Source organism: Symsagittifera roscoffensis, unplaced genomic scaffold (assembly GCF_963678635.1).
Source record: "Symsagittifera roscoffensis unplaced genomic scaffold, txSymRosc1.1 SCAFFOLD_78, whole genome shotgun sequence".
In the NCBI taxonomy this organism is placed as follows: Eukaryota; Metazoa; Xenacoelomorpha; order Acoela; family Convolutidae; genus Symsagittifera; species Symsagittifera roscoffensis.
The window spans coordinates 56,025-72,270 of NW_026970992.1; the positions used below are offsets into that span (position 1 = coordinate 56,025).

Here is a 16,246-nt window from a genome sequence, read left to right on the forward strand (position 1 = left end):
TTCCCGAAAAAAGTGGTAAAGTCTAACAATTCTATGCAAAAAAAATGCATACATTGAGCAGCCGCGTCAGTCACACTTCTCATGACAGTCACACATACAAAACTTTTAATGTTGTTTTAAAGTCGAAAACTCATGCAGCAGTTTAGCAAGCAGCTTTTCAAGTTTGGATTGATTGGAAAGAACTCTGTCTCATCGAGTAAACAAAAATTCCGCAGAGTTCAGTTTAATTTTGTTCAGATTATAAAAGAAATTATGCTTGATGAAAATTTTTTATCGTGGCCGTACTGGTGATCCAAACAACAGTGTCTACAAAAACTTCCTTCCCCAACAAAATCACCGAAACTGTGAGTTCAATTTTGAAAAAAAATAATGCAATCATCTTTGGTTAAGTTCTGGGGTTTTAAAAACTTTTTGCTTAACTGTGCGCGCTTTGAAGAATGCATTTATGATAAAGAAAGCGTACACATAAATCTTTTATGCAAACTAATTAGCATGCACAAGCTAATCAGTAGATACGCAACAGCTCCATACTTCAAAAAAAGTATTTTTGATCAAATTGAGACACGCAGCGTCGATATGTGAACTTAATTCGATTTCAATATACGCTGCTGCTTATCTGGTATGAAAAACATGTGAAAATTAGAGCAAACCACGCACAATTGAAAAACTTTTCACGCTAACAGATGATTTTTTCGTACTAATTTATTTTGGTTAGTGTTTCTAGGAAAAATATTGCACTAGTGTTTCAAATTGAACACGTGTGTTTTAACTGATTATATTCATACCCTATACAAATCAAACTATAACACTTAATAATTGACATTGATTAAACTTGAAATTGAATTTAGGTTATTATTTCTTCGAGTCCAGATAAAGGCAGTCAAAAGATTTTTAAAAATTCCAATTATTGCTTATTGACATCAAAACACGTACTTAGGCTTTTAAATTGTTAAAGCATCATTTTTAGTTGTATCGAGCCACTAGTACACACAGGCAGTCTCGCTGTTGCATATTCCAGTTGCGAGAATAGAACAAAGTTTCAGTACTTCAGCGCAACACATTTTGAAGTTTTTTGTTTTTGTTTCCAAGTATGATCACCTTTTAGTCTTTTTTATTTGTTACTCACACAATAATTTTGACGTTTATGAGCTATTGCAAAATACAAAACCGATTGAGATCTTATATATATTTGAAAAATGAATTTTTTGATGGTTTTTTTTTCACTTTGCTAGTAATTTGCGGTTTCAACAAAAATTTATATCCCAATAAAAATAATGACAATCTGAATTCAAAATTTGAAAAAAAGTTTTAATGCAACCATTCTGGTAAATTTCTGGCATCTCGAGAAGTTTGGGGTACATAGACAAGACTGCTTGCGTACAACGCAAAGCCCTGATTAGTCCGATAAATTTTTAATCGGTCTCGAGTAGTTTTGGTTAAATTACTTTGATAAATTATAAGTTTTTTGATATCAATATATAAATTAAGCATTGAGCTTCGAGTCGTTTAGGGGAACAAAAAAAGGACGTTTTTCAGCGCGAGTTTGATCTCAAAAAAAAGCATTAAGTTTTAGCATCATAACTGTTACTTTTAAATACACTATTAAACAAAACAAACTAAGTTAGCAGGAAAAAACTAATCAGTGTGACTAATTTTGTGAATAAAAAAACTTGGCTATGCAAATTTTTAATATAAAAAATATTGTTTTGGACAATTAAACAGGTATTTAGGATTTTAATTTTTTGAGTTGAATTTTGAGTTTTGAGTTGAATCTAGGCGTAATCTCGCTGTTGCATACTCCAGTTGCGATAACATAAACACATTTCGGTGCTAGCAATACAGCTTACTCTGAGGTTTTTTGCCTTTTTTTCAATTTGGTTCATCTTCCAGCTTATTTAAGTTGTTCACCTTTCAGGACCACCTTTTAACTTATTGTTTGCAGCGCATTTCTAGTTGTTCAGCTTATTTTTGCTTAATTCTTTAGCTAATATTATTTTTAATGAATAATAGTTAAATACAACAAATTGTGTCATCTCATACCCGAATAATAAATTTTTCAAAAATATTCATTCTTAAGTTTTTTTTAAATTAGACTTTCAGTACACAACCCTAAAAACGATGCCCCTCATTCACCTAAGAGTTTGTTTGTATTATCTGAAAAAAAACTTAAAGTGGTCCAAACATTAATGCATGAAGCAGAACTGACATTTCGAAAATTAGGCTTATGCAAATCTTAATAAAATTATATAACGCACATTGACAAGTACCATGCTTGAACAATGCTTTTTTAGATTGCAAACATTGACAGAAAAGCCATCTCGAGACAATATTTTAGCAATTAATTCAGTGGCTTCATAGTGCAAATAATTTGTTAAGAGATGTGATGGGGATGTAGTGTACGATTTTTGTCGTTGAACGAATAATTTTTTTTTATTTTGATAGTTTTTCGAGTTACTTGAAATGCGATATATTGAAGAAAAAAATCAATAGCCTTTTTTTAAAACAAAAATGTTCGAACTGCAGATAGTTTGGGTGTCACACAAACTTTATGAGCCACAAAAATCTTTTTACTTTTGGATAAACAACATGTGACAGATGGTTCGACTCAGTTCGACTATAAGCCCAGCGCGGCTATGGATTTTTGGTCGCACATTGACATCTCGCTCGCCCATTTCAGTCGTATCATAAAGTCAAAGCCTCGATCCGAGAGGGAAAAAAATCAGACAAACTTATTTGAGTGTTATCCAAATGAATAGTTTGTTTAAAAAATGACTGATTTAAATTAATTGTAATTTATATCCTTAACTAAATCCAGAATAAATTTCGGTGTTTGAGCGGGCATGTATTTGCAAGTTTGCTGGGCACAATTGACTTTAAAGTTAAAAATTGAAAGCAAAGCAGTGCAAAAAAATTTATGATTAAATTTTGACGCAAGCTTTTAGCTTCCAACCTGAGTTTCACGTTCAACCAAAATCGGTTAATGAGCTAAATTTTCATTGAGAGAGATTTAATCTTTTTCACCCTGCTTGTTGTTACGGATTCAATTATCTTTTCAATCTGTTTTGTATACGAACAATGGCAGGCCTTAGTTCGAGAAAATGATACAGTAAGTCTATAGTTACAAAACGCTTTAAAGTTCAAAATGGCTTTTTGGAATAAAACAAAAATTATGATAGTCTCAAAAAAAATTTAAAAGGAAACCCGCGGCATAATTCTAATCAAAGTTTTGTCAAAATGTTCATTTTTTGAGCCATAAATGCGGTCATCTTCATTATTTGATTGTTTGCTTGCGGATTTTTCAAACGGAATATAGTCAAAACCGATGTTGGGTCTCCCTCAAAATATGGGCGGAATGGCTTGCGATGTTTTGAACTTAATCGTATTATTACATGAGATTTTGACGGTTTTGATCTACAAATTTTGCCAAAAGAATTGTTTGAAACAAACAATTCGAAATGGTATGTAAAACTTTGTGCTACAAAATGAAGTTCACAATCAGAGAATTTAAAATTACTTTTTTGATGAAACTAGTTTTGACTTAGAAGATAAAGAAGCTTCTAAAACTATGCGTTTGAACTATTGTTACAACTTTTGTTACTCGGGTTTTCCCTCCATGCAAATTTTGATTTTTCAAATAGCCGTTTTTTAGAAGAACTCTTACATCTCCTGAATTTGATGTCTTCAGCCTGAAATTGAAAAGATGTTTTACTAAAAAATATGGGTATGAAAAATGCCTATTTGGCCATTTTGGGATAGATAAGCAAAACTTATCACCTCGTATTTTGCACTATATTTTGGCCTAAAACCTACCCTGTTTTCACCCAATAAACCATAAAGGCAAATATAAAACGGAATATATCAGTTTGTAATATACACAGCGTGAGGGGGATGAAATCAAGAGAACAACGGAAAACCCATTTTATAACTTTTTCAAATCAAATTATTTTATTGAAAGATATTTTGTGGAGGCTTCATAGGGCTGTCGGAAAATTAGGTTTTCTCGAGCTTGCCCCAAATATGAGCACTATTTTTTATGTTTTTTTTTCTTTGACAATTTGATAATTTGTTCAGTCCATGCATTTTACATGGCTCAAATGAGTCGTTTCATTAAAGAAATATTAGTTCTGACATTCAAAAAAAGTGAAAATTTTTTATGCTTGGGGTGGTTTTTTTACATATTAGTTTGGAGAGTAAATAAATATTGAAAAAAAAAACGTATACTTCAATCAAAATATCGACTTGCAATATTTTTGGTTAAGTTCTCGAGGTTCAAAAGTTGTAACCTTTGTAATGTTTTGGCCTAAAATGTGTGCGCTTTTAATATTTCATATACGATGCTAAACTAATACGCATGGTTGCAAATTTAAACAAGAATGGCTGAATGCTGTTTAGGAAGCACATTCAAAAAAACTGATAAAAACTGTTTTTCTTTTCTTCGAATTAGTGTCATTTGTTTTAGCAGACTACAGTTATGAAACTATACGAATGATTATAAAGAAAAAAATCAAAGAATAATTGACATCGTTTTTTTACTGAACTAGAGCCCAAAAAGACCACATTTACAAAAAAGTAACATTTTTTCTAATTTTTTACACAACAATTTTTGTTCTGAAAACCTATATTACCTAGAAAGCGGTAAATTGAATATCCAAAATTAATTTTCTTTTCATTGAAGTTAAATTTTTTTGAGCCTATAAGTCTAGATATGATAAGATTTATATAAGGAACGTCACTCAATTGCTTTATTTGCTCGAAATTGAGCTAATACTCAACAATTTGTCTCGCCATTAAGACAAATTTTTGAAAATTTTCAAATTTTGTTCAAATCACATTTGAAAGAGCTTTATTTGTTATATCCTTCGACCCATTTTCATAATTGTTTGCGGTATCTGATTTTGTGTGGAAGACAAAAAAAAACGAAAAAAAACACCCGGACACAAGTTCACTCCCTATTTCAATTGTAAGAACAAGACTCACGCTAATTGGTCAAATTATTTCCCTAAACGACTCAAATTATTATATATATTTTTTGTATTTCATTACACTTATATTTATCAGAACTGTTTGACAGTTTTTGCGGAACAGTCGGCACATACAGTCTTTGCCCTGATATCCGAGCAGTGTCGTTTATAATTACCAATTTGAAAAACCAATCGAAAAATTTTTTTGAGCATTGTTCAAACTCAAATGTTCATTCATTTTAACTTAAGGAAATTGTAATTCCTACACAAGTAGCAAATTGCAAGAAAAAAGTAAATTAGGAAGCCTGTACAATTCAGAGCTCACCATTGACTTTGAATTTTCCCAAAAGATTCAGCTTGGGTTCAATTTTTCAATAGATTTCTCAGAAGAATGTTGACAGATATTCTTTATTCATCATCAAGTCAATGCTTTAATTTTTAAATAAAAACGTTCTTTCCCTCTAAAATGGGGGGACTCATTTGGGTGATTTCATGTTCAATTTTATTGCTGCTTCTGCATAAGCTCGTTTGTGAACAATAATATTACAAATTAAAATGACGCGAAGAAAATTGCTCCAATTATTCTTTTTTACTTACGAACAAGGATTAGCAAACGAATTGAGAAATAAAATTCGAAAAACAAATTTGAACCAAACGAAAAAAAAATCTATTTTTTTGTTTGCAAAGAAATTGAAAAAGGCGAAAGAACAAATAAATATCTAAACAGTAAAAATTTAGTGAAACTGATACCAAACAACAATAGTGACCACACCCACACCCACACCCAAATTTGGTCGCTACCTAAGGGGTGACCAGTTCCTCTACCGTACATGTTATGGCTTCGACCGAGCACTGACTGCTCCATTTGGAGTGAGAACTTTCATAAAAAACTATTTTGTTTGACAAAAATTTGTCAAATTAAGTTCCATTTATCCTTAGAGCAATATTTTAGTATTCAATAATAATATCATATAGTAATTACATAATATTATATTTCATAAAATAAAATAATAGTAAAAAGGAACCTATAATAGAGTTCCTTGATTTTAAATTAAATTTAACTAAAATATATTATCATAATTTTATTACCAGTTTTTTAGGGTTCGGTGGAGACGGACAATAAGTATCCAATAAGAGCATTTATTCTTTGTGTAGCTCCAATATCAGTAAAAAATTTTAAAATGCCACGTTGCGTTGGCTGATTTTGTTGCATATTTGTGAGCTTCATGACAGCAAATTCCCAAAAGTACAAAAAAAAACAGGAAAAAGAAAAAATAAAAGCAAAAAAATCATATCTGATTCAAAAACCAAAAAATAACATATTAGCACTGTTTGCAAGGGTCAGTTTTTTAGGGTTCTGTGAGGACAGACAATAAGTATAAATGGCAGGATGCATTTGCTGATTTTGGTGCATATTTAGGAACTTCATGACAGCAATTTCTCTTTAGTAGGAAAAACAGGAAAACGTTGAAATAATAGCAAAACAATCTTAGTCGACTAAAAACCAAACAAAATATTAGTAATTTTTGTAAAAATTTTGCGGGAATTACAAATTACCCAAATTTGAAGATTGTCATTATTAACAGAACTTGAAGATCAGACTAGCAATTGCTCGAAGCGTTTTTAAGAGTAATGAACGTTTTGAATGCTTTTATATAGGTCTTGTTGATTTTTTTCTTCAGGAAAAAGTCTTAAAATGCTCTAATAACTAAAGATGTGCTTTCTTACATATTTATGCATTTATGAATGCACTGAAGTATATAAGCACTTTTTGAGTTCAATTGAAATTCATCTGCTGAAATTGACGTAAATAGCACTCTCCAAATACGAAAGAGAAAATGACGCGAAAAAACCTGAACGATTTATAGTTCCGAAAGTGGAATTTACTTTTTAGGTTTCCAGCGGAATGAAAATTTTACCTGCTGACCCGGTTTTCTCAGCTTGAGTTAATGATATCAGAAAAACGCCAATTATAAATCGTTCTAAAAATTCAAAAATTTTAAAGGGCATTTATTTTTTTTTTGAAATTCGAAAGTTGAGATTTTTTCAACGAAGTTCGTGTTTTTTATGTTTACTTCCGTTCATTATTTTTTCCAATGTTTGATTGGCTTTAATTTTCAATTCAGCGGTGTCTTAAAATGTTTAATTCCATCAATACGACAAAATTGAAAAAAAAACTGTTCTAGTTCTGAACAATTTTCGAAAAAACCGTTTCTAGTTAAATTGCTTTGCCAACTTTGCTCATTTTTAAGAGTCCATGAATGTATTGAAGACCCTTATAGAGGTCGTGATGATTTTTTTTGGTTTTGTCTGGAAAATGCAGTAATTTTTTCTACGCTCAATATTGATTTTTTGCGGTTTAATTTTTGATTTTTTTTCAAATTCCATTCAATACCCTTCTAGGAAAAAGAAAAATTCAACTTTCGAATTGCAAAAAGTGTAATGATAACGAAAAATGTGATAGACTTTTAGTCTCGAAAGTCGATTTAGTTTTTCAGATTTTCGAAAGAAAAAATTTATCTACTGATCCATTATCAATTACTACCATTTATCAATTAAAAGAGTTTCAACTACAAAATCTTCTTAAAATTGAAAAATTTTTGATACCATTTGTTTTTTTTTAAGTTAAATGTTTTTCAAAACTTGAAGGGTATCAGTCTTACAAGGTTGGACTTGAAGGGTACCAGGTTGGACAAAAAAAAATTATTGCTAAGTTTAGTTTAGAAGACGAGCTCTTTAGTTCATATAAGTATAATTCATATAAGCATTTAGTTCATATTGCGGTTTCTGTTCTTTTCCAGACTTTTTTTGAGTTTTTCTTGAGTCTTTTAGTTTGTTGCGTTGAACTTTGTCTCGTCAAGGCCGGATGATATGGTTATGTGTGCTTACCATTGCAATCACACAGCAAACAAAGGTATGAAAAATAGCAACAAAGGTGTCAAACTAGCTCGTAATTGTTTTTTGACGACCTACCGCTTGTCTTATACATTATATTGGATATTAATTGTTCCATCCATTGAAAAAATGTGTAGGATTTTTGTATTCGGGTGTGTCTTTGTTTTTTTTGTCTTCAAATAATCATCGGAATGGTCGAGAAAAACCGGTTTGAATTTTTAGATTTGTCGCCTAATTTCGAGCTAATTAGGTGGGCGTGCAGGCTTACAATAGCTTACTTAAGCTTAAATTAAGCCGTGAAATTTTTATTTTACTCGAGTTAAGCTCGTTTTTTGAGTTTTTTAGCGCCATTTTGGAATCAAATCTGCAGAATAAAAATAGAAAAAACTGTTTTCCAATTGGCCTATTTGACTATGAATGTCGCGTTTGCCTATTTTTTTTGTTCACATTTTTTAATCACACCAAACAAAAAACGACACTAATTTGAAAAGAATTGTATTTTTTAAGACTATGGTCCAAACATTCTGTGCTACTTCCACAGCAACTGGCTATCCTTGATTTGTATGAACTCATAACTATTGAATTAAAGTTTGATGTATTGTGTTTTTTTTGTGTGTGTGTAGTGGTAAGCGGTTCTGCATTCTGGCCAGCATTGGCATTGGACTCTGTCTGCTGGCCCTCCTGCTCATCCTCTGTCTGGAGAGATACTCGTGGGAGATACAGTACATTGTCCCACTTGCAATATTCTTAATCGGTGAGAGACAAAAACAAATTAACAACAACTACTCAAGTTCTTTTTGTCGAAGATTATTAGTCACAGCCACGTATATTTCTTTTTTGCCTAAAAACAGCTTTCAATTTGGTTATGATTAAACAGCTCCTTAAAACAAAAAATTTCCGTCACCTTCTTCGAAAGTCGGAAAAACAAGACTTTTCCTATCAAGGTGAGGCTCAAAAATTTTCAAAATTTTTTCAACCTATTTTTTCCAGCTCGAGCAAGTTGATTTTCTGAGCTCTCCCAAGCCACTATAAAGACCTTAATTTGACAAAATTTTCTGCGCCGCAGACAAATTTTTGAAAAAAGGCCAAAAAAGGCGTTTTTAGGCACTTTTTAGAAAGTTTCGACAAAAAAATGCACTTTGGCGCGCGCTCCTCTCGCAAAAATAGAAAAATTTGAAAGTCAGTCAGTCAAAAATGTATATCTCAAAGGGGGGACTATCAAAGGGGACACCCTGTAGGTCGGCGAATCCCTGAGGGGGGGAGGAGCACCCCTAAGTCCGCTACTGCTTAGGGGTGCCTGAAATACATTAAGGTGTAAAGGTTCGATAATGTTTCAAGAAAAAAGAATAATACAAAATTTGAATAAATTTTTTTTGAAATTTTTTCGTTCGCACTCCAAACTGATTGCAAAAGTAGAAACGATATGCTTCATTTTGTTTTAAAACATTATTTGGATGAATTCGATTAAGTGGCGTACCTTTACTCATTTGGGAATAAATTCTGAGCTCGATCTATTCTCTGCATTACTACGCGCAAAAGGCAAAAATTGGAAAATTCGCCAGCTTTTATTAGCTCAAATTTGAAACCAAAAACTTTCAAGAAAAATAACCGGGAAATATCTTTCTTTAAAATTGATCTGAAGGCAAAAATATCTTTTAGATGATATGAAAAAAAATTCGCCAAAAATTTAGGGACTCAACCCCCTCATCACTCAAAAGATCCGCAACCCCCTCATCACTCAAAAATCCCCCATTGGTACTAGCTGTAAGAAATCCATTTTCGGTCGACTGAACTGACAATATAAAGTTATTTTAAAGAGTGAGCGCGCGCCGAAAAAAAAGTACAATTTTTCTAATAAATCCGACTGTTTGAAAAAGCATCTCGTGAATCAACTGTGCCATCTAACACTAATCACCTGTGTTATTAGTTTGAATGTATAACTTAGGCAAAATTTTAAAAAGTATTGTCTGTTACTGTGCAAGCAACACAGATTGTTCCGACGATGTTCATAAGAACTACGAAAAAAAGTCTTCAAAATATTCAATTTTTCAAATTAGTGTCGTTTTTGTACGTGGTGTGATGATAAAACTGTACACATGCATATAAAGCTAGTAACATAAGGCAAAAATGACAACGTTTGGAGAAAAAAAATTTTAAGCCTAAATAACCAATTTCACAAAATGTCAATACGTTATTTGGTCGAAATTAGACAAAAACCAAAATTTTCAAACCGGTTTTTCTCGACAGTGGGAATTTTTTTGGAAATTTTTGAATTCCATTTGAATCAGTTTTGAATGGGTTGTTATATGATATATCACTCAACTCAGTCCGATTATTTGTCGTAACTGATTTTGCGTAGAAAACAAAAAAAAAAGAAAAACTAAAACACACCCGAATACAAAGTTTCTCCCCATTTGCAATGGTCGGAACAATAAACTGCAATAAAAATTATCCAAGAACCTTTAGTTGTTTTAAGGTCTCAATCAAAATCTCAACTTCCTGAATTTTTTTTCGATTCATCAATTTTTAGGTCTCTGCTTTGGAGTGGCTGCAATTCTGACACTGTTTGACGTCTGCTGAGAGGAAAACCAAATTTTTACCTGATATCAAAGTTCATGATGTCAGAAAAAGACCATCATTTTCATAATCAATTCGCTCTAAAGTCAATTGAACTAAAAATGGTTTAACAAAACTAAACTTGCTGGCTGATAAAAGTGAATCCGTTTATATGATATTGTAATACTTTCAAAATTGTAAAAATCAGATAAAACGTTTTCCCAGAAACTTTCTTACAAGTTTTTCTTTTCCAGATTGCGGCCCACCAATTAATTGACTGTATTCGCTGCATATACTTCAACAGAATATGGCACATTTCGCCCCACGCACATTCCGCCCCACTTAAAATCAGCGGCATATTTAGCCCTTCACACGCTTCGCTCATCGTATTTTTAAACACGTGGGGGCTAAATGTGAGGGGGCGAAAATTTATTTTTTAGCGTGTTCAACCTGTTTGTTAAAATTGAAAAGACCTGGGCTTAAAATGTGAGGAATCTAATTTTGCATTTATGCAATTAGGTTTAGAAATTCAGTAGGCTGTGAGTTATGCAGAAAAAACTGCAAATTTTGCAGGAAATGTCGAAGAAACTTTTAAAAATTAAATTTCACTATAATCCATTATACTGGTTTTTGAATGGATTATAATCGAGGTAATTTCTCTAAGAAAAGTGGATTATAAAAGAAAAAAATTGGTTGCATGGTCCTAAAGTGTAATCATAATCGATTTTAAGGGCAAGATTTTTGACCACGAAAATTGATTTTCTTCGATTATCATCCACTGGAACCTGCATTCACAATGGCTTTTTTTTCAGTATCATCAAAACGCGTAGTAAAAATAGTGACTTCAAGAAAGGTTATTTTGCTAGTAGTTTACTTTTGAAACATTCGCTACTGCGTTTTTTATGGCATCAAACACGACTGTGTGCTCATCCCCCCACTCAAATTTCTTTACCGGTAGTTTCATGTTTTTCAGCTTTTTCTTTTGATTCTCCTTTTTGAGATTTTTCTTTCTCCTTTCACATTCTCCTCCACCGCGTTGGGTATGAATTTAGCTGGATTTATACGACCCAGAAATGATCTTAATTGCTTTAGCTCTAAGGGATTTAGATTTTGTATCGCTTCAGTTTTAGTAAACTTTGGACTGACCCCTGACTCCGAAAGGTAATGTACCAACCAGTTCACCTGGTTTTTGAAGAATTCGCTTTTCGAAATCTTTAATGCCAGATTTTCATCATCCAATTTTTTCAGTATCGTTTCTACTAATTTTTCATGTTCGGTTTCACTACCTTTCGACACAATGAGAATGTCGTCCAAAAAACAAAAAATATTTTTTGCGTGGTTAATAGTTTTGTTCATAGCTTTTTGAAATTCGTGGCATGTCTGCTATTCCATAGAACCACCCTGTAAGGAATCTATACGTCCCGATAGCCTTTCCACCATCGATATTGAAGTTTCACTGCTTAGCTTTGTCTGCAGTCAGTTTTAACTGGCTATAGGCGTACTTTAAATCTTACACTGTGAAGTAAAATGTGCCCTCTTTGTTTTCTGTAACTATTTGGCTGACCCCAAATATGAGTTCATCTACATTGGGCATTTGGTACTTATTTTAGCATTTGTTTTTTCAACCTTCTGACTGCTGGCAAATGAGCACGTAAAACCTGGATAGTTCTCTTGGAGCTGGTTTTTGTGTGGTGGCGATCCCCACTTGTCCTTGTAAGTCCAATCCCATTATGCATCTGTTTTTACGTTCCGTCACCAGAAAAGTGCCTCCTTTCACCTCCCAGCCTGCCGAACGAAGATTTGTCTTCAATGCCCCTAATACACAGATTGGTTGTTTATTGTAGTCGACGAACTGGGTAGCCAAGTTCAGTTTATCGGACGGAATGAACCTTGCTTTGTTTGATTCATCGATTATTTCTTTTGTCGTCGCCCAATTTAAGAAAGAGACTGGACTTCCGGTATCTACCGTCAGTTGTATGATTTGACTATATATTCTCACCATGGCCTTTGGTGATTTTACTCTGTTCGACGTTGGGTCTCGGAGTAAGTCAATTTTTTGAACTCTTATCTTTTCCCCATTTAACCTATCATTGCTTTCGTTAATTTGATCGCTTACGTATTTCGAGATTCTTTCGTTCTCCGGCCGGTGTGTTTGTATTGACATTACTTCAAAATCACGACATGAGCCGAAGTTTTCTCATAAAAGGTCACATTCCTCTTCTGATCTTTCGGATTCTTCCGTGACTTCACTCACTTGCTGAGAACTACGCATTTTTGCAAAGTGGTTGGGTTTTCCGCAATTCTTACAAGTTTTGCCCAGTACCGAAGAGCTTTTTAGATGTCCCTGGTCAAATGCTCTTCCGCGTCTTTTACATGGTTTTGTTTTCCCATTGGAGTTTCTGTTGTTATTTTGTCGTTTATTCGCTTCCCTCTTATATTGTTGATTTTTTTTCCTGTTGAGTTCCTGCTTAACAGGAAAAAAACATCACTGGTTCTTGTTTTATTCTCACCCCAGAAATGTAGTTGTTGCCCGTTCCTACTGTTGAGTCTCGAGAGTTGTGTCTTAAAACATGTTAAAACTTTGTCAGAGCGTTGAAAGAAAAAAAGAACAACAGAAGATCAAAACTAGCGTCCTTGTTGCGGAATTCGCTTACAATTCACTAAATACACAGTTTGGCCTCGTAATGCTGCTGTTAATTTGAATGGTTAAGTTGGTTAAGATTCCTTCCGCAATTTCAGGTTGTGTTTGGCAAGTAATTTCGTTTTTGGCTCCTGTTAGCAATGGGTTTCTCTGTGTTTGATTTTTTAAACATGAATGCGGAACTTTGCAGCTGGGAGAACTATTGTGCTGGACGCTCTGCTTTTTGCATCAATATCGGTGCTGGTTATGGCTGAATGGTTGCATATAGAGATGCTAGCAAAAATGTTGTATGATTGGGTTGTCATGTGTGTGTATGTCCTCCGTATGACTGCAGTTGTAGGTGTTCTGAGTGTTCTTGCAACTGTATGACATCGGAGAGTAAAGATGATTTGTAAAATCGTTGTTTTATTCTCAATGCGCGTTTCGTTCTTTTTTAAAAAGTTTTGAGAATAATATCTATCTGTAAACCGTGGTTATCAATTGGAGATTTTCGTTTGAAGTGTTGCTAAGAAGCCTAGATGGCTTGCTAAGTGTTGCTAAGGTTGAGGCGATGGCTTCTTTCTTTCGGACATCTGGGTTCTCAATTTTTTAAACTTTCTACCTGGTGCATCTGTTCTGATGTCGTGGATTTAAAAGCGCTTGTGGGAGCGCGCTTATCGGATTTTGTCGTTTTTAATTATTTTCATCAAAACATTCTTCAGGAAAAAACACATTCTAGCAAAGTCAAACCCTGGAGCCATCACTGGCCAGGTAAAAGCCTTGTTATCACAAGTTTTTTAAGCAAAATTTAAAATAAGTGAATGCCTACAATCCTTGCTGAACGTTAAAAAAGGAGGTAGCCAACAGGAAGGTACGAAATACTTTTCCATATCAGCTACCAGTGAGCAAGCAACAGAGAGGATGAAAATACCATAACATACGCGAGAAACCTGGAAGCAAAAAAATCAAACAACATCTACAAATACCCATAAAAAACATCTTAAAGCACGCAAAAGCGCAAGTTGATAACATATTAGGATATTTGAAAAAGTAATATTGATATAACAATTTGGACAAAACTTTAATATTAAAAACCAGCAGAGCATCAGAAATGTTTACCGTTTAGTCGATATACTACAAAATGAAGTAAAATCCACGCCGAGATACCAACAAAAGCTTCCTGCTATCTATTGGTTACTACTTGGGTGATCCAATTACTTGGGTCTCCACCTAACCAAGGAAAACCAAGTTATTTTGAGCGCATCTGAGTAAAAAAGAAACCCGATTTGAAACGACGCGATTGCGACTTTTTGTTTTTCCGTAAACGGGATTTTGGATCTCATGCATTCATTTTATTGAAAACTCCGAAAATCCCCTTTTCCAAAAGATAGTTATTTTTCGGCATTTTATCGTTTCGTAAAAAAAATCATTTCCTGTTTCGAACTTTCCTGTTTGCATTTTTTCTGTACAATCTAAGTAAACATCTGAAGAACTTTTAATTTTGTTTAAAAAAAGGCGAATATTATTTTTACAATTAAAGATTGTGAAGCAGTTGTTGAGCATGTTGTTTGGGTCTCTCTTGTCTTAATGTGAATATAATTGTACTTCCTTTGTCTCGTTTTAAATTGTGTTTGTAGATGCGCTTTCCTCTCGTTGTTTCTGGAAAATTGTCGTCCCTTTGTATCCTTGCTTTGAGTGTAGCCTAAAAATTACTATAACACGGAAACAACAAAAAAAATCATTTAATTTCGAATTTACCATTAAAAAAATCAAGTTTTTTTCCCCTCATAAACATTTAAATATTTTTGAAACAAAAGTAAACATTTTAACAAATATAAATTGAAAAAAAAACTGAAAAAAAAAACATTCGAAGTTTTTTTTTCTAACTTCACTTTGAAGTAAAAATGAATAAGAGGCAAAAAAAACGTCCGAAACGGAACAAGCGCCGTCCTTATCTACGGCTCTCAACAACTATGGACGATACCAATACCAACAAATCGTCGACGTCGACAATAACTGCAAAAATTGCCTCCAGCAAATTCAGGCTGGCTAGAATTGAAATGAGCCGGTCTATGGAGTTCTTACAGTCACAGATAGAAAGAGGGACCCATATTAGTTCTTTGAAGACTTTGGCGCAGAAAACAGAAGACCGATTAGAACAAATGAAAGTAATAGCAACCGAAGTGTTCGCAAATGGATCTTCGGAAGACAACGACGACGCTATGGAGATATATGCATGTCTTTCACGACAACTTTTAGAGCTAACCCACAACGTCAACACTTTAAGACTTAACCAGCTGTTCTGGTTCTAATACAATACACGTAAGCAAATCGACGCCTGTAACCGGGCGACACCCCTTCGTCGAGGACACATATGCCGAAAATCACTTCACTCAGCCCTCTAGCAACCGCGTGAACAATTCATCTGATGGAGAGCCAATTAACTTACAGAACGACATGCTACTTCACCGACACTCAGCCACCGACGTACCGCAAATATCTTTGAACCACTCTGCAAACGAATCATTGTCTAGAGAGTTCAACTCTCTAACTTCTCAGTCAAGCGAAGAAAGCTTGGAACAAAAAAGGCTTACAGGATATGAACAAACTATTCAACCAACGAATCAACTACTACTAACATCAGTACCACAAGCATCGCAAGCCAATTTACATTTGAATCGAAGCCATGATTCGTTTCAGTTTTCAGCTCCAGCAGTCCATGCATATCTCCATGAAAAATTTTCATTGGAATCTTCATTTGCTTATTCCAATCGTCAGCAACCAGGAAACGTTATACAAACATCAACTTCAAAGGAGAATAATTTCCATCTATCTCATCGGAAAAATTTAGAGCAGTATACATCTCCCCCTACTGTCATACAAGCGAATCGGAACCTGTTTGCTCAAAATCACTCGGTTGAACAGTTTCAAAAAACTTTAGATTTGAACAACCAGGTAGTGGATAATCATGGGAATAATAAAAAGCACCAGGTAGTGGATAGTCATGGGTATGATAAAAATCAATTAAACATTCTACATGCACATCATTGTCGTGAACCGGTTTTCAACAACCTGATATCAACACACTGCGAACAGAATAGAGATGCGCGTAGAGAAAATCATTCAGGATACCTCATTCATCCTAACTACAACCAAACTCCACCGCATCTGCTAATGCAAAGTCATCCATGCAACCAGATAATGAACACCCATG

At 33.8% G+C, this 16,246-nt stretch overlaps 1 long non-coding RNA gene across 1 annotated transcript; it reads left to right on the top strand.

The window, feature by feature from the left end:
* Nucleotides 1-249: 249 nt before the first annotated feature.
* Nucleotides 250-10,489, top strand: LOC134856105 (uncharacterized). Its single transcript, XR_010164714.1, has 3 exons — nucleotides 250-344; nucleotides 8,480-8,610; nucleotides 10,387-10,489. It is a non-coding gene; the product is annotated as an uncharacterized LOC134856105 (long non-coding RNA).
* Nucleotides 10,490-16,246: the final 5,757 nt, after the last annotated feature.